The following is a 27,618-nucleotide window of genomic DNA, read 5'->3' as shown; positions in this document are numbered from 1 at the left end:
ACTGCCTTCCCGGAGGGCGTGCGTGTTGGCACCCGCCTGCCCCACCCAGCCTCAGTGCCCGGACCTGCAGAATGGGCTCAGGAGCGGCCGCCGGCACCCTCCCCCCAGCCTCTCCTCTCCCTGACTAGGTTCCCGGAGAAAGCCCTGCTCCTCCCGGGGGGGGGGGGGGCCGGCACCCCCAACGCAGCGTCTGGCCCAGGGCGGCGGTGACAGTGTGGCAGGTGGGGGAGCGGGGGGGGGGGTGCTCCTGGCACTAGCCAGCCCTGCCTTTCGGGTTTCGAACTCAGGCCCCCCCCAAGCCCCTGTTCTGGGGGTCTGCGTCTCTTGCACTGGGAGCAGCCGCCTCCTCGTCGACCCCCCAAGGTGGCAGGGGCCCCCCTGGCCCTGCTGGTTCCCTCAGAGCTTCCCCGGGGAGGCCCTGGTGCTGGCAACACCTCGGAGGAATTAGCACCTTCCGCTCCATCACCCCGGCGGCCCCCTAACGAGGCCGTTAATGAGGCTGCTAAACGGGCCTCCCCCGCGCCTCCCGCTCCCGCTCCCGCCGAGAGTACGGGACCGAGACCGCGTGTGCCCGCCAGCCGCGTGCAGGCTGGGACGCAGGGCATCTAGGACACAGGCCTGCCAAGGGGCTTGGGTTACAGGCGGCCCGGCCCTGGGCAGCTCCCCGGACACCCGGGCGGGGATCGAGTGACAGCCGCTTCCCTGGGGGAGGAGGCGGCCGCCAGGCAGAGCCTGCGGTGCCTCCCGAAAGCCCGGGCCGGCCGGCCGGCGGGCGCCCTCTCCTCCAAGGCCCCCCCGCACTGGGCAGGACAGTGCTCTTCAGAGTGAGCCCCGGGGGCAAGAAAAGATGCTGGGCTGCAGGCGAGCACTGTGGGCCGAGCGGCTCCGGGAACGTAGCGGTGTCTAAGCGCTGAGCCGGGCCAGGCTGGGCTGGGCTGGCTGTGGAGGAGCTGTCAGGGGCCCGGGCACAGGCCTCACCCACTCCATTCTGCCCCGGACTCCCAGAGCACCACCTGCTGATGGGCCAAGATCCCCGGAGAGTGCAGGGCTGAGGGGTGGGGGGTTCATCACGACCCCGGGGACCCACGGGGAGAGAGCAGGGCCCCGGGCACCCACAGAGGGGAGGGGGCAGGGCCCCGGGGACCCACAGAGGGGAGGGGGCAGGGCCCCGGGGACCCACGGGGGCGGGGGAGAGCAGGTCCACTCTGCCCGAGAGCTCCCTAGCGCCCCACGCCTGCCAGGCCTGCCGAGAACGCGGGGCAGCCGAGGGCGGGCAAGGCAGCTGTGGACAAGGGCCGGGGGCGCCTGCAGCTCTGACCGGATCCACCCTCCCAGGAAGAACACTCCTGAGCCCCCCCCCCCCATGCCAGAAACTCCTGCCACCCCCCCAGCCCCCACCGGCCTCTGCTGGGGCTCCCCACAGCCCTGGCTCCCCAGTGAGGACTCGGGGGTTCCGGAGACCCGGGGGTGCCCACCCCGCCTTTCCTCTCGCCCCTCCAAGGCTCCACCCCTGCTTCTCACGGGGGAGCCCCTATGAGTAGCGGCCGGGGTGGGTGGGGGACAGCTGTGCACCCGAGGGCCAGCCGGGGCCGGGTCACCTGGTCACTGGCCGTGGATGTGCGGCCCCACTGGCCCGTGCTGCAGAGGTCAGGAGGGGTCGGGCTGTCCACTCGCCCTTTACCAAAGTGGCCCGGGGCTCCGGGGGAAAGACCTTCCCAAGAAGGGCCGGTGGCCGCGGTCAGCTGCACCGCGGAGACTGACAAGGCCCCGGCCTGGGTGGCGAGAGGGGCCCCCGCCAGCAGCGAGAGCTAAGGGACCCGGAGTGGGGCCGTCCTGGCCACGGCGCCTGCTGACTGAATCCTGGGTGACGTTGCGGGAGCTCAGCTGCCCGAGCTGGGGCTCCCAGAGCACCCCCCACCCCGCCCCGCTGGAAGCACAGGCGACCAGGACCCCACCCACCCCCGCAGCCCGGGCTACCAGCCCAGCCAGGGGCCGTCATGCCCCTCTAGTTCCTGCAGGGACCCTCCACAATGCAGCCTGCATGCCCAGCCCAGCAGCCCCCGGGGTGGGGGGCAGGGGGGGCGGGAGGTCCCGGCTGGGGGCTGCTAGGACGGTCCAGGGTGGGGGCCGACAAGAGGCGCTGGGCATTAAGGCCGAGCCCACAGGCAGGCGGGCAGAGGCCACAAGGGTCAGGCCCCACAGGAAGAGGGAGGAGGAGGAGGAGGAGGAGGAGGGGCTGCTGTCCCCCAAGTCCTGTGCTGCCCCCCTGCCCCACCACCCTGTGTGTGTCCCCCCCAGCCCCCAAACCAAGAGGAGGGGAAAGAGAAGTCAAAGCGCCTGAAACCAACTGTCCTGCGCGTGCAGGGGTGAGGAGGGCGAGGCGCGGGACGAGGGGCCGGCTGGCAGGAGGCAGCGGGGACAGGGGAGGTGGCCGAGGCAGGGGGACCGGGGGAGAGGTGACCCATCTGGGGGCAAGGAGGCCCGATGCAGAGAGCCGGGGGCCTGTGGAGGGGGGTGGGGTCAGCATCGCCCACAGGGACCCCCCAGGCCCACGGCCAACTCTGGTTCCTGCGTCCAGGACGGACCGAGGGAGCAGGAAGGCGTGTGCCCCCAGACCTCCTTTAGCTCAGGCCTGCAGGGGGGGTGGGGGTGGGGGCCCCAGCACTGAGGTGTCCCTGCCAGGTTGGGGGGAACCCCACTCGGTGGGGAGGGGGTCGCCGTCCCCCACCCCGGGACCCCTGCCCTCGGCTGCTGGCCCCACAGTCTAGACCCCCGGGGCCTCCCCCATCTGGACATGAGCCCCGCCCCGGCGACCCCGCCACGGGGCCCTCCCGGGTCCTGCTGGGCTCTCGCACTTCCCTGCCAAGGGTGCGGCGGGGTGGGGCAGGGGGGGCTCCTACGGGCCCCTCTGCCTCCCTAACGGGCTCCCCGCAGAGTCGGCACAGCACAGGGCAACGGGGCGCCCGCCGTCGGGGGCAGAAGCCGAGGAAGGGGCCCGGGGCCAGAGACCAGGCCCAGGGCCACAGGGGTGAGGCCACGGGGGGCCGGGCTACCCGTGCGCTGTCTGCTCTCACCGCCCTGTGTCCCTACACCGCCACTGCCGGGGCGCTCAGCCTCCGGGCCCCCCAAGGCCTCCCTGGACGCGCCCAGTCCCCTGCAGGTGCCCCTGGGAGCCAGTCGGAGCTGTGAGCTCGGGCCACGAGCAGGACCCCCCCCCCCCCTGCGCCCTGCCTACAGCCACCCCCGTCCCACTCTCTGAGCGGACCAACAGGCAGCGTGGAGGCTTCTGGAAACGCCACCCCCAGCGGGCCAGGAGAGACTCTGGGGGTGTCACCCGCTTCTCTCTGGGGAGCACTTGGGGTCTGCAGAGGGAAACGGCCAGAGGGGCTGGGGGGGGCTTCCCTGGGGGCAAGGGGGCAGCCGGGCATGAGGGGCCGGATCCCAGGAAGAGAGGGACGGAGGACACGGCCTGTGGGCCGAGGGCCAGGACGGCAGGGAAGGCGCTTGCCTCGTGGCCCTCGGCACCACCAGGAGCGACCCCCGAGCACAGAGCCAGGAGTCGGCCCTCGCCGCCGCCCCCCCCCCAAAGAGATGCCCCGGGGGCGTTTCACTGCAGGGAACCGCCCGCTCCAGGAGCTGTGCTGTGTGCCCATGGCCAGCGCGTCCTGCCCTGCGTGACCGCTGCTGGTGGGGGCAGTCGGGCTGTCTGCAGGCTGCCCTGGCCCAGACCACGGGGACCAGCCGGCCCCACTCCCCGCCGAGAGCGGGGAGGGGAGGGACAGGGGCCCGCACCTCGGGAGGGAGTGACCAGGCCTCCTCCCACCCCGTGTGCCCCAGGGGGTGCCCGGGGACCGAGCCCGAGCAGGAGCCCGTGAGACTGGCCGGTGGACGCTGTAGCAGGCTGAGGGGGGGGGGGCTGCCTCCCCTGCAGCCCCTGTTCTGTCTTCCCGCCCACTCCCTGGCCAGCCTGCGGTGGGCTCGGGAGGGCAGGGCCCCCTCCCCGCTGACTCATCAGACAGGCGCGAGGGGCAGGCAGGGGTCTGGGACCGGGAGGAAGGGTGTGGCGCTCGGGGAAGGAAGGACAGGGCCGGCGGGCCGGACCCCAACACACACACACACACACACACACACACACACACACACACACACACACACACACACACACACACACACACACACACACACACACACACACAAGGTGCTGCTGCGGGCGACACTGGAGTCACCTGCTCTGCGGCCCCGCTGGCCCGCCCCCAGCCCCACCCCTGCGCCTGCCCTGCCCGCCAAACCCTTGGGCAAACAGCCGCAGGTGTGAGGGCGCAGCCCGGCAGGCCGGGCAGGGCACACGGGTGGGGGCGGGGGGGCACGCTGCACCCCCCGGCCCCGTCCCAATCTCCCCTCGGGCCCGGGCAGTGCCTGGTGACCCCGGCACACTGACCCGGCAGGCCTCTGCCTGGCCGCGCGGCCGGCGGCCGACTTGGACCCTTGCCCCAGCCCCGGGCAGCCGGGGAAGGTGAACCGAAGGGCAGAGGACGGGGCGGGCAGGGCCCGCGGGGGGCGGGGGGGACGGCCGTGGCTGTCCCGTGTGGCTCAGAGCCACGGAAGGGGGGAGGGGGGCACCAGGGAACTTCCGGCCCCGCCCTGCTGAGACTCCCAACCTGCGGCCCCGAGAGAGGCCCCGCCCCCCACAGCCCCCGCCCCGCGGCACTCCAGCAGCTGCCCACCCGCATCTGGCCCACCCTGTCCCTGGGCGCTGCACGGTCAGGCCCGCCCCAGTGCCCTTGCTTTGTTTTATTTTAATTTTTTTAAAAAATTTAATTATTTTTGGGGCTGGAGAGATAGCACAGCGGGTAGGGCGTTTGCCTTGCACGCGGCCGACCCGGGTTCAAATCCCAGCATCCCATATGGTCCCCTGAGCACGGCCAGGGGTAATTCCTGAGTGCAGAGCCAGGAGTAACCCCTGTGCATCGCCAGGTGTGACCCAAAAAAGCAAAAAAAAAAAAAATTTTAAAAAAAAAAAATTTAATTATTTTTTAAAATTTCGCTTTTGGGGTCACAGCCGGCGATACACAGGAATCACCCCTGGCGGTGCTCAGGGGACCCTACGGGACGCCGGGAATCGAGCCGGGCCGGCCACGCGCAAGGCGAACGCCCTCCCCGCTGCGCTGCCCTCCAGCTGCTCCCGGCGCCTGGGCAAGGCCTCTCTGCCCACGCGGGCTCCCAGCGGGCGGTCAGCCTGCCGCCACCTTCCGGGAGCCCCCGAGCCCCAACCACGGCCCACCCTGGTTGTTCTGCTGCCCTGCTGGGCTGGGGGCTGCAGCAGCTCTGCCCGGGGCCCTGGCACACCACCGGGGCTGGCGGCCGGCAGGGTGGTCGCTGGCGGCTGCTGGAAAAAGCCAACCAGGCACCCCTGTCCCTCTGCTGGACGCCACAGGCAGAGACCTGGGCAGCACACAGTTGGGGGGGGGCTCTCCACGCCTTGGGCCTGGAGTGAAGGGGGAAGGGCAGGGGAGGGGAGGGGAGGAGAGGAGAGGGACTGGGAGGGAAGGGGAGAGAAGGGGAGGGGAGGGAAGGGGAGAGAAGGGGAGGGAAGGGAAGGGGAGGGAAGGGATGGGGAGGGAAGGGAAGGGGAGGGGAGGGGAATGGAAGGGAAGGAGAGGGAAGGGGAATGGAAGGGAAGGGGTGGGGAGGGAAGGGGAGGGGAGGGAAGAGAAGAAAAGGGGAAGGGGAGGGGAGAGAAGGGGAAGGGAAGGGGAGGAGAGGGAAGGGGAGAGAAGGGAAGGGAAGGGGAGGGGAGGGAAGGGGAATGGAAGGGAAGGAGAGGGAAGGGGAATGGAAGGGAAGGGGTGGGGAGGGAAGGGGAGGGGAGGGAAGGGAACAGGAGGGGAGGGGAGGGAAGGGGAGGGAAGGGGATTGGAGGGGAGGGGAGGGGAATGGAAGGGAAGGGGACAGGAGGGGAAGGAAGGGGAGGGAAGGGAAGGGGACAGGAGGGGAGGGGAGGGCAGGGGAAGGGAGAGATGGGGAGGGGAGGGGAGGGAAGAAGAGGGGAGGGGAGGACAGGGGAAGGGAGAGATGGGGAGGGGAGGGGAGGGGAGGGGAGGGGAGGGGAGCGCAGCCGGAACCGGGGCTGGATCGTGGCTGCCATCTGCCGCGGGCAAGCTGTTAGGAGAACACGCGCTCCCTGGCTCCGGGTCTCCCAGCCAACTCGCACGGGGCAGATGGGAGCTGTCGGGGCGCAGCCGAGGCAGGCGGGCCAGGGCCCCCTCCACCCCCCACTACCCCCACCTGCCCCAGCCAACCCGGTGGGGGCCAGCCCAGGACACGCTCCAGCACCCCCCACCCCCAGGTGCAGCGCCCGTGACCCCCGCTGGGCTGCTGACCCGGAGCCCCGCCCCCGTCCCCCCACCCGTCCCTGCAGTCTGGGGGAGTGCACCCCGAGGGGCGGAGGGGCCCCGTGGCCAAGGGCCCAGGCCATGGAGCCACCCAGCCCCACGAGCACCATCCAAGGAGGGAGGGGAGGGTGGGGACGGGGGGTGGGGCTGGGTCCCCTAGAGAGCCCCAAGCTCCCGCAGCCTGCCCACCCCCCACCCTGCCCCGCCTGGAGGCTCCTGGGGCTCTGGGGGTGTCCCGGGGGGCTTCGAATGGCCAGTGGGCAGGAGGGGGCAGACACTGGGCAGCTGGCGGCAGGCCAGGCGGGCAGGGGCAGGGGGCTGCGAGACTGGGCCCTCCAGTCTCCGCCCACAGCCTGCCTGGCTCAGCCCCACGCCCCAACTACAGCCGCACCTCCCCCTCCCTGCCTCTCCTGGGGCGGACGCCAGCGGGGGGCTGGGGGGTCCCTGCCCACCCCCACCCTGAGTCCCTCGGCCCCCACGGAGCCCCATCCTGCTTTTCAAGGGTCCCCTGCCCCTCCCCTGGGTGTCGGCACCCTCCCCTCAGAGTGCTCCACACCCCCCGGGGCGACATGGGGCATGCAGGGGGGAGGGCGGAGGGGGACCCGGGCCTCCTCCTGCTCCCAGACACCTGCCAACGGCTCCCGCGTGAGTCACCGGGAAAGCCCCGCAGTTCCGGCAGCTCCACTGACACCTCCAGGGCGGGCGCGGCCTCTCCCTCTCCCTCTCAGGGCACCAGGAGCACCGTCCCCAGGGAGGACTCCGGCCTGCCTCCGCCCACCACTGGCTCCCAGGGTCTCCTGCCACACACCCCAAGGCAGGCAGCCCACCCCACAGAGCAGGCAGCGATGACAGTGAGGGGACAGTGGGGACAGTGACGGGGACAGTGAGGGGGACAGTGGGGACAGTGAGGGGGACAGTGAGGGGGACAGTGACTGGGACAGTGAGGGGAACAGTGAGGGGACAGTGAGGGCGACAGTGAGAGGACAGTGAGGGGACAGTGAGGGCGACAGTGAGAGGACAGTGAGGGGGACAGTGAGGGCGACAGTGAGGGGACAGTGAGGGGGACAGTGAGGGCGACAGTGAGGGGACAGTGAGGGCGACAGTGAGGGGACAGTGAGGGGGACAGTGACAGGACAGTGAGGGGACAGTGAGGGGGACAGTGACGGGTACAGTGACGGGGACAGTGAGGGGGACAGTGATGGGGACAGTGAGGGCGACAGTGAGGGGACAGTGAGGGGGACAGTGAGGGCGACAGTGAGGGGACAGTGAGGGCGACAGTGAGGGGACAGTGAGGGGGACAGTGACAGGACAGTGAGGGGACAGTGAGGGGGACAGTGACGGGTACAGTGACGGGGACAGTGAGGGGGACAGTGATGGGGACAGTGAGGGGACAGTGACAGGACAGTGACAGGACAGTGAGGGGACAGTGACGGGGACAGTGAGGGGACAGTGAGGGGGACAGTGATGGGGACAGTGAGGGGACAGTGACAGGGACAGTGAGGGGACAGTGATGGGGACAGTGAAGGGAGAGTGACGGGACAGTGAGGGGACAGTGAGGGGGACAGTGAGGGGACAGTGACAGGACAGTGAAGGACAGTGAGGGGGACAGTGATGGGACAGTGAGGGGGACAGTGAGGGGACAGTGACAGGGACAGTGGGGGGACAGTGAGGGGAGAGTGACGGGACAGTGAGGGGAGAGTGACGGGACAGTGAGGGGGACAGTGAGGGGACAGTGACAGGGACAGTGAGGGGACAGTGATGGGGACAGTGAGGGGAGAGTGACGGGACAGTGAGGGGACAGTGAGGGGAGAGTGACGGGACAGTGAGGGGACAGTGAGGGGGACAGTGAGGGGACAGTGACAGGGACAGTGAGGGGACAGTGATGGGGACAGTGAGGGGAGAATGACGGGGACAGTGAGGGGAAGTGAGGGGACAGTGATGGGACAGTGAGGGGGACAGTGAGGGGACAGTGAGGGGGACAGTGACGGGGACAGTGATGGGACAGTGAGGGGGACAGTGAGGGAACAGTGAGGGGGACAGTGACGGGGACAGTGAGGGGACAGTGACAGGACAGTGAGGGGACAGTGAGGGGACAGTGACAGGGACAGTAAGGGGGACAGTGAGGGGATAGGGAGGGGACAGTGACGGGGACAGTGAGGGGAAGTGAGGGGACAGTGATGGGACAGTGAGGGGGACAGTGAGGGGACAGTGACGGGGACAGTGAGGGGACAGTGACAGGACAGTGAGGGGACAGTGAGGGGGACAGTGACAGGACAGTGAGAGGACAGTGAGGGGACAGTGAGGGGGGAGGGAATAGTGATGGGCAGTGACAGGTGTGAGTGGTGACAGACCCGAGTGGGGACAGGGGCACGAGCGGGCAAGGCCTGAGGGGGCACAGGCCAGCCCGAGGGCGGACAGGCCAGGTGCTGAGTGCGCCCCCCGGCCAGCATCCGTCTGATCCCCACAGACCCACGAGACCGGCTGGTACCAGCGGCGCCTCCACGAGACCAGCTGGGTACCAGCCCCAGCCCTGCGCGTCCTTCCACAGAGCAACGCCCGTGGGCGCCTGTAGCTCCTCTGCGCACGGGAGTGTCTTGAGGGGCACTGCTGGAGGGGAGGAAAGGGAGGAGAGGGGAGGGGGAGGGAGGGGAGAGCGGAAGGAAGTAGAGGGGAGGAGAGAGGAGAGGGAAGCAGAGGAAAGAGGAGAGGGGAGCAGAGGGGAGAGGAGAGGAGAGCAGAGGGGAGAGGAGAGGAGAGGAGAGGGGAGAGGGGAGGGGAAAGTAGAGGGGAGCAGAGGGGAGGGGAGAGCAGAGGGGAACAGAGAGGAGGGAAGAGGAGAGGGTGGAGAGGGGAGGGGAGCAGAAGGGAGGGGAGAGAGGGGAAGGGAGGGGAAGGGAGAGAAGGGAGCAGAGGGGGGAGAGGGAGGGGAGGAAAGGGGAAGGGAGAGAAGGGAGCAGGGGAGGGGAGAGGGGAAGGGAGAGGGGAAGGGAGAGGAGAAGGGAGCAAAGGGGAGGGGAGAGGAGTGGAGGGGAGGGGAGAAGAGTGGGGAGCAAGGGAGGAGAAGGGAGCAGAGAGGAGTGTAGAGGAGGGAAGAAGAGAGGGGAGCAGAGGGGAGAAAGGAACAGAGAGGAGTAGAGGGGAGAGGAGAGGGGAGCAGAGAGGAGGGGAGGGGAGAGGAGAGGGGAGCAGAGGAGTGGAGGGGAGGGGAGAGGAGAGGGGAACAAGAGAGAAGGGAGCAGAGAGGAGTGTAGAGGAGGGAAGAGGAGAGGGGAGCAGAGGGGAGAAAGGAACAGAGAGGAGTGGAGGGGAGAGGAGAGGGGAGCAGAGAGGCGTGGAGGGGAATGAGAGGAGAGGGGAGCAGAGGGGAGGGGCGCGGTCTCCTGTGACCCTGCCCTGGCCCGGCGGGAGTGGCCAGCTGGGCGGCCGGATGTCCAGTGCAGCATGCTGGTGGCTGGCGGGGCGGGGTGGGGGCTGCGGTCCCTGGTGTCCCCTGGTGGCCATGGCCGGGCCCCCTCCAGCTCTTCCTGACACTGGCCCCGCGCGTGTCCCCTCCCCGTGGGGACACAGGCTGGGGACGTGACTGCCCGGCTCCCAGGGGCTTACCCAGATGGCCTCGGACACGGAGCGTCCGCCAGAGTCGCACGGGGATCCCAGGACCCAGGAGCACCCTCGGGGGACCCTCCGAGCCAGGAGCAGCCTGCTGGGGCGGGGCTGCGGGGCTTGGGGGGGCTCTTCATCCTCCCCCTCCCCTGGAATTCAGGGTCAGCGGCCAGGGGTCTCCCCTCACTGCCTCCCCAGCTGTGACGGAAGGGCTGGGGCAGGACGGGGTGAAGGGAGGGAGAAGGATCAAGGAGCACTGTCCTGGGAGTCGGAGCCCGCTGCCCGCCCTTCCTCCAGGTGCTCCACGGAGCCGGGATTCCCAGGGGCAGGGTCCTCCCCCACCATCTCTCGGGCCAGGCCAGCACCCCCGCCCCCCCTTCCAAACGTGACGGGGGCAGGGGGAGGGGTCCACACTGGTTCCCAGGAGGAAGGCGGGGACCACCGTGGGGGTGGGGGGCTCTGCCCCTGCCCCAGCGCCCTGCTCGGAGGAGGGGGCACTGTAGACTCCTGACCCCCGGGGCGCCGTGGCCGCGCGCTCAGGGGCCGCACACAGGGGCCGGGCTGGTACCGGGCGGCGCCTAGCAGCGCGCCCCAGGCCACTGGCACTTACTAAGCGCTTCCCGGGGCCAGGCGCCACTGGACGTGGCACTCGGGGCCTCTGCGCCCGCCCGCAGCAGGTGTGGGGGGCGGCTTCCCCGGCGCCCCTGCACGGCCCGCACCTCCTGCGGGTCTGTCTGTGCGTCCCCGCGGGGCCTGGGACACAGCAGCGCCTGCCGGGGACCCCCCTGACCCCTGCCCCTCCCATCGCGGGGTGCAGGGCCCCCCCCAAGCAGCGGCGGGCGGGGGGAGGCGGAGAGAGTCCCGAAGTGTCCACCCATAGAGGAGGACGCGGCCGGAAGAGGGTCCGTGGCCCGGGGAAGGACAGGGCGCAGCTGGCCCCGCGCCAGAGCCTGAGCTGGCGGCCGGATCCCTGGACCCCCCTTCCCCCCTCTCCCCCCCCTCCCTGCCCCACGGCTGACCGCTGCGTCCCCACGCCCCCCCCTACAGGCCGCCCCTCCCCGCCCCACCCCCGCAGGCCCCGGGGCGCCAGGGCACAGAGCCTGGGGGTCCCGCCCGCAGGCTCCCAGAGGCGGTGGGGGGCCGGAAGTGGGCAGCCAGTGGGGCGGGGCCGGGGGCCGGCCTGGGTTCAGGCTCCCTAGTCAGCCCAGCTGGGCCGGGCCCTGGAAGGCGCGGACAGGCCTTGTCAGCCCCCTCCTCCCCCACCCCCTGCACTGGCCCAGCCGCCACCCCCAAGCCGGGACCACAGCAGGGGCCTCAGCTACTGCCAGGGAAGGGAAGGAGGGGCGCGGGCCCAGCGGGGGGCCGCGGGGATGCCCAACTCTCAGCCGGGGGAGGCCCCAGGGGCTTCCTGGGGGAGGACCCTCTTCCTCCATGGCTCACAGGGCCCCCAAAGCTGGCGCAGGCCCGGGGCGGAGAGGACACCCCAAAGCCAAAGCCAAAGCCAGACGGGGCTGCCACGGCCAGCCTGGGCCGCCCCCTCGATCCTGCGGGACCCCGGTGCTCCCGGCCAGCTCCTCTCCCCCTGCAGTGCTCCTGCCCAGCCCTTGCTCCCACAGTGCTCCCTTGCGGCCGCTTCTCCCCACAGTGCTCCCACACGGCCCTGCTACCCCTGCAATGCTCCCACAGTGCTCCTGCCCACCCCCTGCTACCCCCACAGTGCTCCCGCCTGGCCCTGCTACCCCTGCAGTGCTCCCACATGGCTCCTGCTCTGACAGTGCTCCTGCCCACCCCTTGCTACCCCCGCGGTGCTCCCACCCAGCCCTGCTACCCCCGCAGTGCTCCTGTCTGGCCCCTGCTGCCCCCTGCAGTGCTCCCACACGGCCCCTACTCCCCCTATAGAGCTCCCACACCTGCCCCCTGCAGTGTCTCTGGCCCAGCCCCTGCTCCCACAGTGCTCCTGCCCTGGTCCTCCTCCAGTGCTCCAGGCCCAGCTACTGCTCCCACCCAGCCCCTACCCCGCAGTGCTCTTGGCCCAGTTCCTGCTCCCTGGGCAGTGCTCATGCCCAGCCCTGCCTCTCTCCCGGGCTGGGACCAGGGCACGCAGCAGTGCCCACCCCTCCCCGCCCTCTCCTCCACCTGCCACGGTCGGCCCCCTCCCACCCCAAGGCAGGCGCGAAGGCGACCCTGTCAGGGTCTGAGCAGGGGCAGGGGTGTGGCCTGAGCACCTGGCGGGCCCTCCTGCCCTGCCGTGGGGTCCATAGTTGGGACATCCTTTCGGACACCAGGACCCACAGGCTTTCTTCCCGCAGCAGGGGGGGGTGGGCGGGCCTGGGGAGGGGGCGCGGGAGGGCCCACGGGGCCACACTTGCTGGCTTCCCCCAAGGCCTCAGGGGAGGAAGAGGTGGACAAAGAGGCCAGCGGGCAGGAAGGGGCCAGGGGAAGGCGCGCGCAGGGGCCGGCGGGGGGCGGCCGGGAGGGGGATGCGTGCGTGGGACCCTCCAGACAGGGAGCTTCTCAAGCGCCTGCCCAGGGTGGGTCTCAGGGGCCCGGGCCGGATCCCGGCCACAGGGCGCCAGGCTCCCGCGGGGCCCTTCCGGCAGCGGCAGCGAGGCCATCGGGGCGCAGAGCGACCCACCCAGCCCTGCACAGAGCAAGAGAAGGAGCCTGAGTGTGTGTCTGGGGGGTGTGCACGGGGGGGAGGGGCAGGGGAGCATGGCGAGGGAGGGGGGCAGGGAGGGCAGGGGTGCGTAAGGAGGGTGGGGTGTGTGGAGAGGGTGAGGAAGTGTAAGGAGAGAGGGGTACATGGGGAGGGGTGCCTGAGGCAGGTAGGGGTGCGTGGGGAGAGCGGGGTGCATGGGGAGGGTGAGGCGAGCAAGGCGGGTGGGGTGTGTAAAGAGGGTGGGGAGCATAAGGATAAAGGCATGCATGGGGCGGGCAGGGGTGTATGGGGAGAAGGGGCGCGTGGGGAAGGTGCGGGGTGAGAGGAGGACAGGGGTGCTGAGGAGGGTGCGGGCAGTGGCCGGCAGGGCCCCCGGGTCGGTGCCTGCAGGACGTTCGAGTCGGCCTCTGCCGTGGCGGGCCCGGGGGGCCGAGCGGGAGGAAATTGGGAAGTGAAAGCAGGACGTCAGCCCGGGCCGGGCCTGCGGATTCCAGGGAGCAGGGCCAGGCGGCCGCGCCCCTCCCCGCAGCCGGCCCTGCCCTCTGCAGCGCTAGGCGCGCACGCTGGCGGCGGGGAAGAAAGCGGCCGAGAAAGCAGCGGAGGCCGGAGGCCGGGAGCGGATGGCAGGGGGATGGCAGGGCGAGCTGCAGGGCTGGGTCCCAGCCAGGGGGGTCGGGGGCCGGGGCCCTCCTGACCCGCCCGCTGGTCGCACGAGTGCTCCGGCGCGTCCTTGCCAGCTGGCATGCCACGTGGCGGCAGCGCCCTGGGTGGGAGCACATGCCCGGGCCCGGGGGCGTATTCCGGGCCAGCCGGGTTCTCACACTCACGCGTGCTCGCGCCCAGCCGGGCCCGGGAAGGTCCCACACGCGCCGGGCAGCCGGGCGACGGAGCCCGAGTAGAGAGCCAGACCCCGCCCCCCGCACCCCTCTGATAGGAGGGTGGTCCTGGGGGGGGTCCAGGCAGCCACAGGGGGTGGTGGTGGGGGCGGGGCCGGCAGTGCCCTGGCGCTGCCAGTGGAGTCCCTCGGGGTCTCCCGGGGCCCTGGGGCAGACAGGCTGGGTGGGGACGGGGAGGGACATGGAGATGACCCCACCGGGGCGCCCACCCGCCCGCGCCACCTCTGCCGTGCGTGTTCGAAGGCACGTGGGGGTCCCTGAGGCGCCTGTCTCGGGGAGAGATGCCATCTGGGATGGTCCCGGATGGGGACCCCCGGGTGGGCGCTGGGGCTGGGTGCCTGCGCTGTGCCTCCCGGAGGCCCGGGGTCACACTGCCCTCCCAGGCCCCCCCTGCACCCCGGAGGGCTCCCGCAGGCTGGTGTCCCTGGGGGACAGCCCCGGGCGGAGGGGTGCGGGCACCGTGCGCCCGGAAGGGCCGTCAATAATGGATGAGCTGGTGCGTCCGGGGACATCCATCCATCAGCAATTAATTACGCGGCTCCGGCCGGGCCCAGGGCAGGGCTGCATCATCCGGCTCCCCTCCACGCCAGGGCCGGCGGCCAGGTGCGGGCCTCCCCCCTGCTCCCCGCACACACACACACACGCACAGGTGAGCACAGCCCCGGGCGCCTTCCTCCCCCACCCGCCCCCCAGCGCCGAGAGCGCGCCCAGGCTGAGAGGGGCTGATGGAACTTCCCAGAATAGTAACCTCCTGGGCTGAACTCCGGCAGGCGCGACTTCAAGGGGGGATCTGGTGAGAAAGCCAGATCCAGCCTGGGAGAACGGGGGGGGGCAAGGGCGCCCCCGGGGGTCTAGGGGTGTGTGTGGGGGGGCAAGGGCGCCCCTCAGGGGGCCTGGGGGTGTGCAGGTAGCAGTGGGACCCGTTCAGGGCCCGGGGGGTGTGAGTACAGCCTCACGGGGGCCCCCGGAGGACATTCAGGCGACACACAGGCCAGAGGGGCCCCCGGCTGTCCCCCCCAGGCCTGCCCGATGGCCCCCGGCCCCTGCCCGGCCCACATCACACCCTCCCACCCCAGACCCTGTGCTCCCGGCCCGGCCAGCCGCTCTCACCAGGTGGTCGCTGCCCTGCTGGCTGCACGCGCCCCCCCCCCCCGCACCCCCAGGGGCCTCTCTCCTCCTCCTCCTCCTTTCCGAGCTCGCCCTGGCACGGGAGCCCCCGCTCACACGCGTGGCCCTGACGCGCCAGGTCCCCTCAGATCTCCCTGGCTCAAGTTGCCCCCGTGACCCCGGCCCGGGGGCGCTCAGGAAATGCCTCTCAGGGCCGGGGAGGCGGCCCAGTGGTCGGGGCGCCTGTCCTGGCACGCGCCTGGAGCGGGGCTTGAAGGCCAGCCCTGTCAGGCCCAGCACTGGGCTGGCCCGAGGGCCCCCGCGGGTGCCCTCCCGCTGCACGGCAGGCTTCCCCACCCTCCACGGGAGCCCCCACCACTGGAGACAGCGGGGCGGGGGCCAGGCGCGGGCGCACTGCTGATTCCGGCCGGGCCGGGCAGGGGCAGCCAGCCTCATACCAACGGGCGGCCTCGGCCCGACTCGGGGCCTGTGGCCAGGGACCGGGCCGGCTGCGGCACCGCACTAGCCCCCAGGGGGGGGCGCTGGGCACAGGCCAGGCTGGCCCCGCCCACAGAGGAGCCGAGGGCGGCGGAGGGTGGTGGCCCCCAGGCTGCAGCCCTTCTCCCGTCCACGCGGTCGGACCACAGCCGACGATCTGGGGGTGCAGCCGGGGTGGGCTAAGGGGCGCAAGGGCCAGGGGGAGCCCCACCTCCAGCCCCGGCTTCCGAGCAGTCCCCAGAAGGCACCCAAGCACTGGGCGCCCCCGGAGGGCACAGGCAGGCAGGCAGGGAGCCCCGCGGGAGGCCAGAGGCACCCCTGCCCATGCCCGTGCTCCCGGGCCCCGGGGTGGCCTCCTCCCGGCCCCCCCCCAGCCCGTTCTCGGCTGCTCGCTGGCGCCCAGCAACGCCCGCGGCAGACACCCACCGACACCAGGGCCAGCCAGACACGGGAGCCCACCAGTTCCCACCCGCCAGGCGCTCCACGCCCCCTCAGCCTGCGCTTCCCACGGAGACGCTGGCGGGCACACGTGGCCGCACACGCGTGCAGTCCCCGGGCGCCCCACTGCAGGGACAGCCCCCCGCCAGGGGTGGGGGTCCGGGTGCCGGCCTGCCGGGCCCAGGGCTCCCTGTGGCACACGGGGCAGGGCGGCGTGGGCAGGCTGCCTGGACCCAGGGGGGCATCGGGAGGGAAACCAGGGAAATCAATAGCCCGTTTCCAGCCCTGCCCGCGGGGACGGTAACCACATCCTGCACCGCCCGGCCCCGCGGCTCCCCGAGGTCTTTCCCGCCCTGACCGCACGCTCAGCAACCTGGCGTGTCCCTGGGCGCCGCTTGCCCGGCCTCGCCCGCGTGGAATGCACGAGGACGCCGTGGGGGACCCCGGGGCCAACAGGTGCCGGAGCCCGGCCCGGCCCGGCCCGACCCGGGAGAGAGGGGCCGGAGGCAGGGGCGGGGGGGGGGGAGGCGGCGGGCGCGCCCTCGGGCGACTCTGGCCCGCTGGCACGGAGCGGCACCCTGCTCGGGGCCAGCAGCCTCTGTCCAGCGAGGCCGGCCGGCCGGGGCAGCGAGGAAGGGCCGCATGCCAGCCGCTGAGTTCAGCAGCTTCTGGGGATGTGCGCGGGGGGGGTTGGGCCGAGGCTGCCCCCTGCCCCAGCTGGAACCGGCGCTCCGGCGCGTCCGTGCCAGCCGTGACACCAAGCGGCCGTCTGGCTGGGTGCCCCGGGGAGGGGAAGAGCTCGGCCCTACTTTGGAGGGAGCAGGGGCCGGCGCCTCCACCTCCTCCTCCACACCCCAAGCAAGCAGATGGCAAGGGGTGGCTGCAGAGGGCCCCGGGGGCCCCCAGCCATACGGCTGAGCCTCGCACCCAGAACAGACAGGCTCTGGGGTGGGTGGGGGCCAGCTGTGGGTGAGGGGGCACGCGGCAGGGGGCTGCTCCTCCGTGCACCTGCCTGCAGGGGTCTGCTGGGGGCGGGCGGGGACAGAAAGAGGCCCTGCGCGGGGCGGGTTGGGGCAGGGGTGGGGGGGGAACGCCGGGCCCAGGGAGGGCTGGCCACACCCCGGCAGTGTCCGGCATCCAGCGCGGGGCGTCCCTGGGCATGGAAAAGTCAGCTCACCACTGGGCCTGGTGGGGCTGGCCGCGGCAGCCTGGACGCCAGGGCGGGGAGAGGCCCTCTGACCCGGGGTGCGGGCCCAGGCCGGACACTCCCCGCTGGAAGGCTCCAGAAGCGAGCAGGGCTCTGAGAGGGCCTGGAGCCGACCCGACTGAGACACGGGCCTTCTGGGGCTGCCGCACCCCTGCACCCCGGGCCCTTGTGCCGGCCTGCAGCGCCCCCCCCCCACCGCCCGGCGAGACCCGAGTGCTCCTCCTCCACGGACCCCCCCCACTGTCCTCCGCGCCTGTGTGTAGTGACACCCTCGCCCCCCCCCCCCCCCGCCGCCCCGCACGCCCCCTGAGACCCCCTACCGGCCAGTCTCCACCTGCCTGGCGGGAGCACCTGCCCCCTCCCCCCGGCCTGCCTGCCCCTCTGGCAGCTCTGACCCACTTTGCTTTCCCGGGGCCCTGACGCCCCCTTCTTCCCCCCCGCCCCCCCACCCCACATGGATGAGCCGGCTCCCCACCCCCAGCCTCAGAAGCCGGAGCCGGAGCCAAAGGAAATTCTCGAGAGAAAACACACACACACTCTTGCAAGCCTCCCTCCTACACAGGTAGCCCAGATCTGTCAGCCACAGGCTCCGCCAGCCCCGCGCCCGCCCGCCCGGGGCTCCCCTCCCGGCGCCCCGGCCAGCCCCGGAGACCTGAGGCCTGGTGCCAGCCCTGCACAGCTGACTCACAGTGTCCATACATCCCCCCCACCCCCCGCCCCCCGGCCCCCACCCCAGGCCCCCCCACCTGCTGAGCTGCCCGGACCTCTGACCCAGCGCCCGTGACCACGGCTTCCCCACGCTCCTGTGGCCTCCGAGACCACCTCGGCCGGGGTGCCCAGTGGTCAGTCACCTGCTCAAGGTCACCCGGGCCCGCCGGGGAACTCGAGATGTCAGGAGACCCCCCCCCCGCCCAACCCGGGACCACACACAGGGCTGGGAGGAGCACCCTCGGTGGCACCGGCCCAGCACCCAAAGTGGCACACGAGCAGCCTCCCGCCCCCCTGCCCCGCGGGTGGCCCACGCCCTCCCCACCGGCTCTCCGGACACCAGGTGCCTCCCCCAGACCCGCCCCGGCTCAGCCCAGCCCTTCTGCTCTCCTCCCCCCCCACCCCCCGACTCCATCTCCCCAAGCCTGGACCCAGGAATCTCCTCTGCCAGTCCCCCGACTGCCCCGGGTGGCTCACCTCGCCCCTCTGCAGCACGGGGCGCCGGGGGACACGCGGGGTGGGATGCGAGACGTCCACAGCGTCCCCCAGAGGCAGATGTGACACCCTGGCCCCCTGCCTGGCAGGCTTTATCCCGCCCCCCCCTCCTCCCCGGCCCGACCCAGGCGCCACCCCAAACCTCGGGACCCAAGGCTTCCAACCACCAACAGGAGACGCAGCACCCAGGCACCCCCGCCCCCCAGAAGGAGCCGTGCCCCCGAGGGGGCTGGACCCACTGCCACCCCCCCTCTCCAAGAGCTTGGGAACAGCCACCCCATCCTGTGTCCCCGAGGCGGGTAGAATTTGCGTGCCCAGGACAATGCCAGTCCCGGGGCCCGGCGCTGTTCTGCTGTGTGTGGGGGGGGTGGGGGGTGGGGGGTGGGGGGTCTCTTTCAAGTTCCTTAGAGAGGGTCCGGGCCTCCCGCAGTCCCGGGGGGGCCGGCCCACCCAGCAGGCATGGAAGCAGCTGGGCCAGGCGGTGTCCTCGTCATCCGCAGAAAGGGAGGCCGGCAGTACCCCCTCCCGTCCACCAGGGCCTCAGGGCCACTGCCTGGGCCCCCCACTGGGCCAGGCAGGTCCCCCCCCACCCACCCACCTCCACCACCAGGACCCCCCTGCGCCCAGCCGTTTCTCACGGTCACGGCGGAGCTCTCACATCCTGCAAACCCCGGGTGGCCTGTCCGCCACCTCCCCGCCTCCCCTCGCCCCCGCCCACCCCCCCTCCCCGAGCGGGCTCGGCCACTCCTGACCGCGTCAAGGCCAGCAGCGCCCAGCCCCGGGCCGGACAGCACTTCCTCACGCCCATGCCCCGGGCACGCACCGCGGCCACCCGGGCGGGGAAACGCGGCGGGAGCGCCCGGTGCCCACCAGCAGCCGTTCCCGGGGTGTGTGTGTGTGTGTGTGTTGGGGGGGCTGCACCGCGCCCCCCCCCCCGCCGCAGCCCCCACCCCCCGCGAGGCCGGAGTGGGGGGTGGGGGCGGCGGGCGGGCTGAGTCCTCCCGCGAATCCACGCCGCCAGGGGCCGGACCCACGCGGCCCGCGGGCGTCGCCCTGCCCACGCCGCGGCTCCCCGGACCTCACACCTGCCACGGGCGCGCGTGGCGGCCCCGTCGGGCCGGCAGCGGCCAGCGCCCGCCCTGGACAGCGGGCGGCCCGCGGAGCCCCCCTTACCTCCCGCCTGCCGCAGGGCTCGGCCCGCCGCCGCCGCCGCCGCCGCCGCCGCCGCCGCCGCGACCGCCACCTCCATCCTGGGCTCCCCAAGGCCCCGATTCACTAACGCCGCTTCCGCAGGGCGCCGGCGCCGGCGCGGAGGCCGCCTCCGCCCCCCCGGGGACGCTGCGTCCTTTACGTAAACCCCACTCCGCTGCCAGCGGTGACCATGGCGACGGCCGTGGGGCGCCAGCGCCCCCTGGCGGCCGGGAGGCGGCGGCGCCCGGGGCCCTGCGTGCCGCGTCCGTGGCGGGCGCCGGGGGCCCCGCGTGCGTGGGGGTTTCGCGGGGGGGGGTGCCGGCGGGCCCGGCGCGGGTGCGGGGCGCAGGGGGAGCGCGGGAGGGGCCGGCCGGGCCGCGCCGCCTGCCGGCCGGGGAGCCGCCTGGGTCCCCCCCCTTCCATCCCCTCCCTCGTGTCCCGCGTGACCGGGTTTAGCGTGGGTGAGGCAAGACAGCCAGTCGGATCACTGGGAAACTGGTTCATTTGCGGGGAGGAAGGCGAGAAATGGTTTCCACCTCTGGTGGGGAGTGGGGGACACTGCGAGCGCCTGGCAGGGTGTGGGGGGGGCGTCGGAGGAGCACAGCATCCTCATCCCTGTCCTGGCCTTGCACCGACCACGAGGCTCTGCAGGGGGCTTGGCTTGGCCCATTTTTTGATTCCTGGTACATGAAATCCATCGTCCCTCAGTGCTGCTGCACGCATGCCCCACTTAGTCGTTTAACACACCTTCTTTGGGAGCCGCTCCTGAGCGGAGAGGGTACCACCCTCCAGGATGGCGCAAGGCAGACCCAGGCCCGGCCCTCCCAGCCCACGCGGCTCCATCCCCAGCCAGGGTGCTCCGGGAGAGGGTGGCCGAGCTGTTCCTGGGGGTTCTGCATTGCAGGGAGCCCCGGAAGCTGCAGGCCAGGGCGTGAGAACCCAGCTGGGTCTCCCAGGACTGGTGGGAATTCATCGGAGGAGGCGTCAGGGCCGTGGAGTCCTTACAGTTTCACAGGCACCATGCCCCTAAATGGCTCCCCAACCCCCCGCACCCTCCCGGGGCCCTGATTCCAAAGGAAACAGGATGATGGACAGACGTTCAGAGCAAGTGGGAGCCTGGGCGCGGCATATGGAGCTGTGTGTCACGGGGTTGACTGAGGTGGCGTCGCAGCCTGAAAATTACCAGGACATTTGGATTCAAAGAGCAGTGTCGAGGCAGGTGGGAGCGACTTCCGGGGGAGTTCTGTGTTACCTGCAGCTAGCTACCTGGAAGGCGCACTCGGAGGGAAACAGAACAAGGAGGAAACTCGGGGAAGGGGAGGGCCAAGAGCGGGATGCCACGGAATTCCAGAGCAAGTCTGAGCCCTCCCAGCCGCTGGAAGAGCGGGGAGTTCGCAGAGACTCCAAGGGCTGCTGTAGAAGCAGCAGTTTGGGGACTTTTCAGGATAACTGAGATCTAATCACGATCAGAACTGTCCGGCTTCACAAGGTTTGTTCCTGCGAAGTTCTAGATTCCCAGAAGAAAGCATCTGGTTGGTCCAGCTTTTGCACGGAGAAGGCAGCCTACCATGGCTGGAGCGGTAGCACAGCGGGGAGGGCGTTTGCCTTGCACGCAGCCGACCCAGGTTCGATTCCCAGTGTCCCACAGGGTCCCCTGAGCACTGCCAGGAGTCATTCCTGAGTGCATGAGCCAGGAGTAACCCCTGTGCATCACTGGGTGTGACCCGAAAAGCAAAGCAAAGCAAAGCAAAGCAAAAAAAAAAAAAAAAAGCAGGCTACTGGTCCAACTTTTGCACGAAGGATCGGTTGGTCCAGCTTGGACACCTTCGTCAGCCAGGACCACACGCACGCACACCAGTGGCAGATAGGCCCGGACTCCAACTTTGGAGAAAGCAAGTGACCTCCGACAGCCACTTCACAGAGTTTGTGATGTTGCATCCTTATTTTCCCCCCAACACACACGTCCTGGTTCCCATAGACCCAGGCCTGCCTTCACTAAAACCAAGTCCCAGCATTCTGAGCACTGGAATGTCCCAAGCTTTTTTTTTTTCTTTTTGGGTCACACCCAGCAATGCTCAGGGGTTACTCCTGGCTCTGCACTCAGGAATTCCTCCTGGCAGTGCTGGCTGGGGGAGACCCTATAGGATGCTGGGAATTGAACCCGGGTCGGCTGCATGCAAGGCAAGCACCCTACCCGCTGTGCTATGGCTCCAGCCCCATGTCGATCCAAACTTGATCAGGATTTTTTTTCAGCCTCCAGACTTGATGAAGATTTTTTGGTTTGGGGCCCCACGCAGCGGTGCTCAGGGGTGACTCCCGTCGCTGGTGGGGCTGTGGGGGGGCGTATGTGGTGCCAGGGAGAGTACTGGGGTGAGCCGCATGCAAGCAAGGACAGCACTTTTACTAAACCTAGTCCTCGTAGAACTGGAGTCTGAGATTTTCAAGGCGTTTCCACCTCGGGCTTTTCCCAACAGAATTAATTCAGCTAAAGGGTGTGTTGCGGGGAGTGGGGGCTGGAGCCATAGCACAGCGGGGAGGGCATTTGCCTTGCACGTGACTGACCCAGGTTCGATCCCCAGCATCCCATAGGGTCCCCCTGAGCACCGCCAGGAGTCATTCCTGAGTGCAGAGCCAGGAGTAACCTCTACGCATCACCGGGTGTGACCCAAAAGAGCAAAAATAAATAAATAAAATAAATAAGTAAAGGGTGTGTTAAACTATCCATCTTCCGAACCCTCCCTCGCTCGAGCACGCAGTAGACGCACTGTTGGAAATGCTTTCTCAGGCCCCGAGAACCCCGACATGCGAACAGGAGCTCCAGATGACTTGTGGGCACACCCAGTTGGAGAGGCACAACCGACAGAAGCGTCAGGGGGAGCGAAAAACACACAGATATGCCCTCATCGCGCTCCTTCCTAGTGAACGGGGCGGGGTGGGGGGGTGGGGAAGGCTTGTTATTTCCTCTTCAGCCATTTCAAGAAGCCAGCTCGAGTCCAAGATGCCGCTTTATCTTGATTTTTTTCCGGCGGTGTGGGTGATGAAACCCAGGGCTTCAGCCACGCAAGGCTATCTATCGCTCTACCACGGAGGCACAGCCCCGTCCGGCTGTCTCGATTCTTGCACTATTTCGCAAGTTCCTAAGATGACTCTCTTCGGCCTCCTCAACTCTGTTCTCCAACCCCCCCCCCCCGCCTCCCCCTGCCTGAGTCCCCTTCGCTCGGGTCTCCTGCCCAGTGGACCGAGTCAAGTCCTGGTCTCTGGAGAGCGGAGCTATGGGCCATCCTGGCCTCGAAGCATCTCAGGTCGATTTCCACCTGCATCTTCACCGGCGGGAGGATGTATGGTGTGTTTGTGTGTGGGGGGGGAGTAGTGGGGGTTGGGGGGGTCTCCGCCTCCACCCGGATGTGGGAGGGGGCCCCCAAATGCCCAGGTGGCCAGTCTCCATTTCCAAGGCAGGGAGTCAGATGCTGCCTCCTGGTGGGACAGTTCCTCCCCTTCCCTGCTCCAGTCACCTGGAGCCAGTCAAGACCCGGAGTTCAGAACAGGAAGCCGGGCCCGACCTTTTGCTGCGGGTGAAAATCGCCTCTGACAGTCCATGCTGTGCTGAAAAGCTTTCCAAGCCACTTACCACAGGGGGTGTCTGACTCGCTCCAGCTCCCAGGCGGCACCCCGCCCCTCTCCTGCCCCTCTACCCCGCTCACACCCCGATTCCACAGGCATCCAATCAGGTGTCGCCAGGGCTGTGATTGACAGGAGCCGGGGAGGCGAACAGCCCTCCAGTGCTCCGGTCCTGCAGCCGGGCTGGATCCCTTCCGCTCCCCGCCAAGTTCCCCCACTCTGGCCTCAGTTTCCCCCCGGGTCCCAGTGGGGATAATAACACGGCTCCTCCTCCCAGGGGGGCCGTGTGGATTAACTAATTAGTGAGTGTGACACCGTCTGCTTCCACACAGGGGCTGATTAAATGCTGAGTGTTGTTATTAGAACGATGGAGGGGGGGGGGGTGTAGCCAGCGGAGTGAGCTGGAGATGGATCTGTTCCCCTCGCCTCCTCCCCACCCCCTCCCTCCGTCTGCCCCACACTCGCGCGCGCGCTGAACATCTTGCAAGACAAAACCAAGATGCTTTCTGGCACCCCGGAGACGGCGGGGAACTTTTGTACATTTTTTCCCCCCTGTGCCGGCACGTGAGTCACGAGCGAGCGATCGTAGGGCGCGATGGAACCGCGTCGCTGACAGCTGGGCCCCGAGGTGCCGAGCCCGGCAGACACACCCAGCTGCTGGCGGCCACCGGTCGCACCAGGAGTCGGGTTACCCGCAGAATGGCACCTGAAGACTTTCCGCACTGCCCGGGGGCATCCCCTGGTCCCTCGGCCCCTGGAAACGGAGTGGCCGGTCACCTTTCCACCTGGGGCCCTGCTCGGCAGCTGCCAACCGGCTCCATGACCGGGGGCCTGGAGGAATCCAAGGCATGCAAGGGTGTCCAAGGATGAAGTTTCTGCCCCCCGGCCCGGGGAGCTCCCAGCGGCGCTGTTCTCACCGTGCCGGTGGGTATTGGGTGACCGGATGAGAGCCCGAGCCGGGCCTTGGGGATTCTGCCGGAGCCTCGGGCCAGATGCAGAAAGCCCGTGGAGGCTGCGGAGTTAATAATGGATGTGATTCTCCCCAGGAGTCCCAGTGAGAACACCTCCATCCCCAGAGGCGGGGTCCCCGCCCCACCCCCGGGCCTGAGTGCGGTGGTAGGTAGGGTGCTGGCTCTCACACCCAACCCCGGTCCCCACCGTGGGGTGGACGGGGAAGGCGGCATGCCATTCCCTGCGCCCACACCCACGCCCGGGCAGAGAGCCTCTGACACCCGTGGGGAATGTTGTTTACCCAGAGAGCCTGGTTGGAGAGAGAGAGAGAGAGAGAGAGAGAGAGAGAGAGAGAGAGAGAGAGAGAGAGAGAGGAGGGAGGGGGAGGGAAGGAGGGAGGGAGGGAGGGAGGGGGGAGGGAGGGAGAGGCTCTCCAGGCAGAGTGCTCAGACTCCCACAGGGAGAGATATGAGTTCATTGCTGAGGTCTAGGAAATGCAGGCATCAGGGGTCAGAGACGGGGGCACCACTGTGCATGGCGTCCTCTGCGTCGTTGACCCCCTGCAAACGGCCACGCTTCCTCTTCTTCCTCTGGATGAGAGAGGCCTGGAAGGGTCGTGAGGACACAGAGCCTGTGAGTGGAGCGGGGCCGCCTGGCACGACATGGTCAGCGGGCGCCGGCGGGCAGCGGGCAGCAGGCTTCCGTGGCCAGGCGCTTGCTCCCTCCCACCCGCGGGAGCCGACAGGCCCGGCTATTGTGCAGCAAGCCCCAGGTCTCGTGGCCAGAGTCCCAGGCGCATCTGAGTGACCCTGGCGGGGAGGGCGGTGGAGATGCTGAGAGCAGGGGGTGGGGGGAAGGGGGTGGCCCGAGGAGGTGAGAGGTGAGAGGGTGGAGGAACTGCACCAGGGGCGTTCAGGGGGGAGCTCTGGGGACGTTTTTCCATTCCGGCCTCACTCTCCGCTCACTTGGGCGTCACTGCACTTCTGTTGGAATGCCCACAGGGCCCGGGATCCTTGCGTCTCATTAATCCAGCCCGTTTGTAAGTGTCGACTCCCCAGTGGGCTTGGTAGTAACTAGTTTTTCTCCTCGGGGCACCGGGGAGCCGCTGGAGTGTAAACACAGATGTCTCCGAGGAAGGCTCTCGTGCTCTTCAACGAGACCATCGCCTCTGCCTTCCGGGCACCAGGAGCGAGGGGAGCGCGTCTGTCCGCGTGAGGGTGTCGCCCACCCACCCCTCACCCATCCGCCCACCTGCCTCCGTACCCACCTGTCCGTTACATTCAGCTACTGACTCCCTTCTTGTCCACCTTCCTACGCGTTCCTCTACATATCTATCCGGTCACTCACTGGTGCATCCACCCATTTACTCATCCACCATCTATCGAGCCACACGTTTCTTTTTCTTTTTTTTCTTTTTTTTTTTTTTGCAGAGGGGGGGTGGTTATTCCTGGCTCTGCACTCAGGAATTACTCCTGGTGGTGCTCGGGGGACCTTATGGGATGCTGGGAATCGAACCCGGGTCAGCCGCGTGCAAGGCAAACGCCCTACCCGCTGTGCTATGGCTCCAGCCCCGACCCACACGTTCTCCATCGAGTCATAAATACATTTATCCATCCACTCATTCCCGCATCCGCCCACTCATATCACCATCCATCCTATCAGACTCACCGTCCTTCCACTCATCTCGCCATGCAACCACTCGTTCACACATCCAACCTCTCTCAGCACTATCCATCCACTCGTGCCACCATCCACTCATTCTATCATCAATCCACCCATTCACGCATCTACCCACTCAAACCCACCATCTATCCACTCGTACCACCACCCACCCACTCATCCATCATCTATTCACTTCATCATCATCCAGTTGATTATCGAATTTCTTGAGCAGTTTCAGCAACCTCTACATTCGTCTATCCCTGAGACTTTAGAAGCCTCTCTACTTAGCTTTCCCAACGATGCCACATTGGAGGCTCTTTCAAGGTCAGGAGAATGAGACCCAGCTTGTTACTGGCTTTGGCATATGAATACACCATGGGAAGCTTGCGAGGCTGTCCCATGTGGGCAGGAAACTCTCAGTAGCTTGCCAGTTTCTCCCAGAGGGAGAAGTAGGTTATAAGATATTGCGTGGCCACAAAGTGGCCACGTGCTTCTGTTTTTTTTTTTTTTTTTTTTTGCCTTTTGGGTCACACCCAGAGATGCTCAGGGGTTACTCCTGGCTTTGCACTCAGGAATTACTCCTGGCAGTACTTGGGGGACCATATGGGATGCCGGAGATCGAACCCAGGTCGGCCGAGTGCAAGGCAAACGCCCCACCTGCTGTGCTATCGCTTCGGCCCTGCCACACGCTTCTGGGAGCTCGCTTTTAAGCCTCTGGATGTTGGCCGTTGATGGGGTTACACACACCTGGGTTCCTCTGCCAGTACCTTCATGCATAAGGCCTGTTCGAGTGTGTGGAGAGGGGCCTTGAGCATGGCTGTGGCTAGGTTCCGAAGGTCTTCGGCCGCCAGGAGCTCTGCTCGGGGCAGGGAGGGAAGCTGGAGCCCATCCCCACTGAGGGGTCCCGGGGAAGAATGCCAGGCGTGAGGGCAAGAGACTCTCTGCATCTATTCACTTATTCCACTCATCCACACACATATGCTGATGAATGGCCATTCACTGATGAATGCATCCATCCATGCACACACCCAGCATCCATCCACACACCTGTCAGCCCGTGCACACACTTGCGAGTGTGTTCATCCACACACCTCCCCAGCCACACATCACCCGTCCACTCTCCATCCTGTGTGATCCCAAGCAGCTCTTCCACCCATGTGCCCATTTATCAGGTCAGCCGTATCCTAGACCTTGTCCTGTTGATTTCCCCTCCCTAATATACTTGAGACGCCCACATCTGTCCATTTCCAGCCACGCCAGTCCAATCAGGTGACCCTGTTCCTCCTCAGGGCGCCAGCTGCCGCTTCTTGACTTTCACGTATCTCCTTCCACCCCACAGATAGAGTGACCTTTCACAAATGAGATTCAGATAATGTCATGGCACTGTGTAAAACCTTGCCATGATTTCTCATGGCTCTTAGAACTCAGACCCCATTTTTTTTTCTTTTTGGGTCACGCCTGGTGATGCACAGGGGTTACTCCTGGCTCTGCACTCAGGAATTACCCCTGGCAGTGCTCAGAGGACCATATGGGATGCTGGGATTCGAACCCGGGTCAGCCTCGTGCAAGGCAAATGCCCTACCCACTGTGCTATTGCTCCAGCCCCCAGACCCCAATTTCTTTAGCTATAACATACTCATGTAAAGTACATGGATTGATGACTTTTGACCACACTCAAATTAAGACAGAGCGTTTCCATTTCTTTTCTTTTTCATTTTGTTCCTTTTCTCCTCTTCTTCCTCCTCCTCCTCCTCCTTCCCCCTCCTCCTTCATCATCTTCTTCCTTTTTTGTTTTTGCTCTGAGGCCACACCCAGCTGTGCTCAGGGCTCACTTTTGCCTCTGAGCTCAGGGCTCACTCCTGATTAGGGGCCAAAATGTGACGGTGATACCCGGGAATTTGATCTAGGGTGAGCCACGCAATCTCACTTCTCAGCCTCTTAGCTCACGACACAAGGTCACCACGAACTTTCTCTTTTGGTGCGTGCTGGTGAGGTAGGGAGCATCAGGACCCAGTGGCATCCTGGTTTGAGCCTGTGAAACAGCTAGGTGACAGGGTATAGGGAAATGAAGTCTGCTTCCCCCCCTTTCTCTCCTCTCTCTCTCTCTCCTCCTCTCTCTCTCTCTCTCTCTCTCTCTCTCTCTCTCTCTCTCTCTCTCTCTCTCTCACTCTCTTCTTTTATGGGCGACACCCAGCG

At 68.1% G+C, this 27,618-nt stretch overlaps 1 protein-coding gene across 1 annotated transcript in view; it reads right to left on the bottom strand.

Annotated features, from left to right (window-relative positions):
* DAGLA (diacylglycerol lipase alpha) overlaps positions 1-19,332 on the bottom strand; it is a 45,509-nt gene extending 26,177 nt beyond the window's left edge. Inside the window, exon 1 of the mRNA XM_055141663.1 lies at positions 19,174-19,332. The gene's annotated coding sequence lies outside the window, so the exon portion shown is untranslated. The remainder of the gene's footprint in view (positions 1-19,173) is intronic.
* Positions 19,333-27,618: the final 8,286 nt, after the last annotated feature.

Source organism: Sorex araneus, chromosome 6 (assembly GCF_027595985.1).
Source record: "Sorex araneus isolate mSorAra2 chromosome 6, mSorAra2.pri, whole genome shotgun sequence".
Classification (NCBI taxonomy): Eukaryota; Metazoa; Chordata; class Mammalia; order Eulipotyphla; family Soricidae; genus Sorex; species Sorex araneus.
This window is presented reverse-complemented; position numbering and strand designations above follow the sequence as displayed.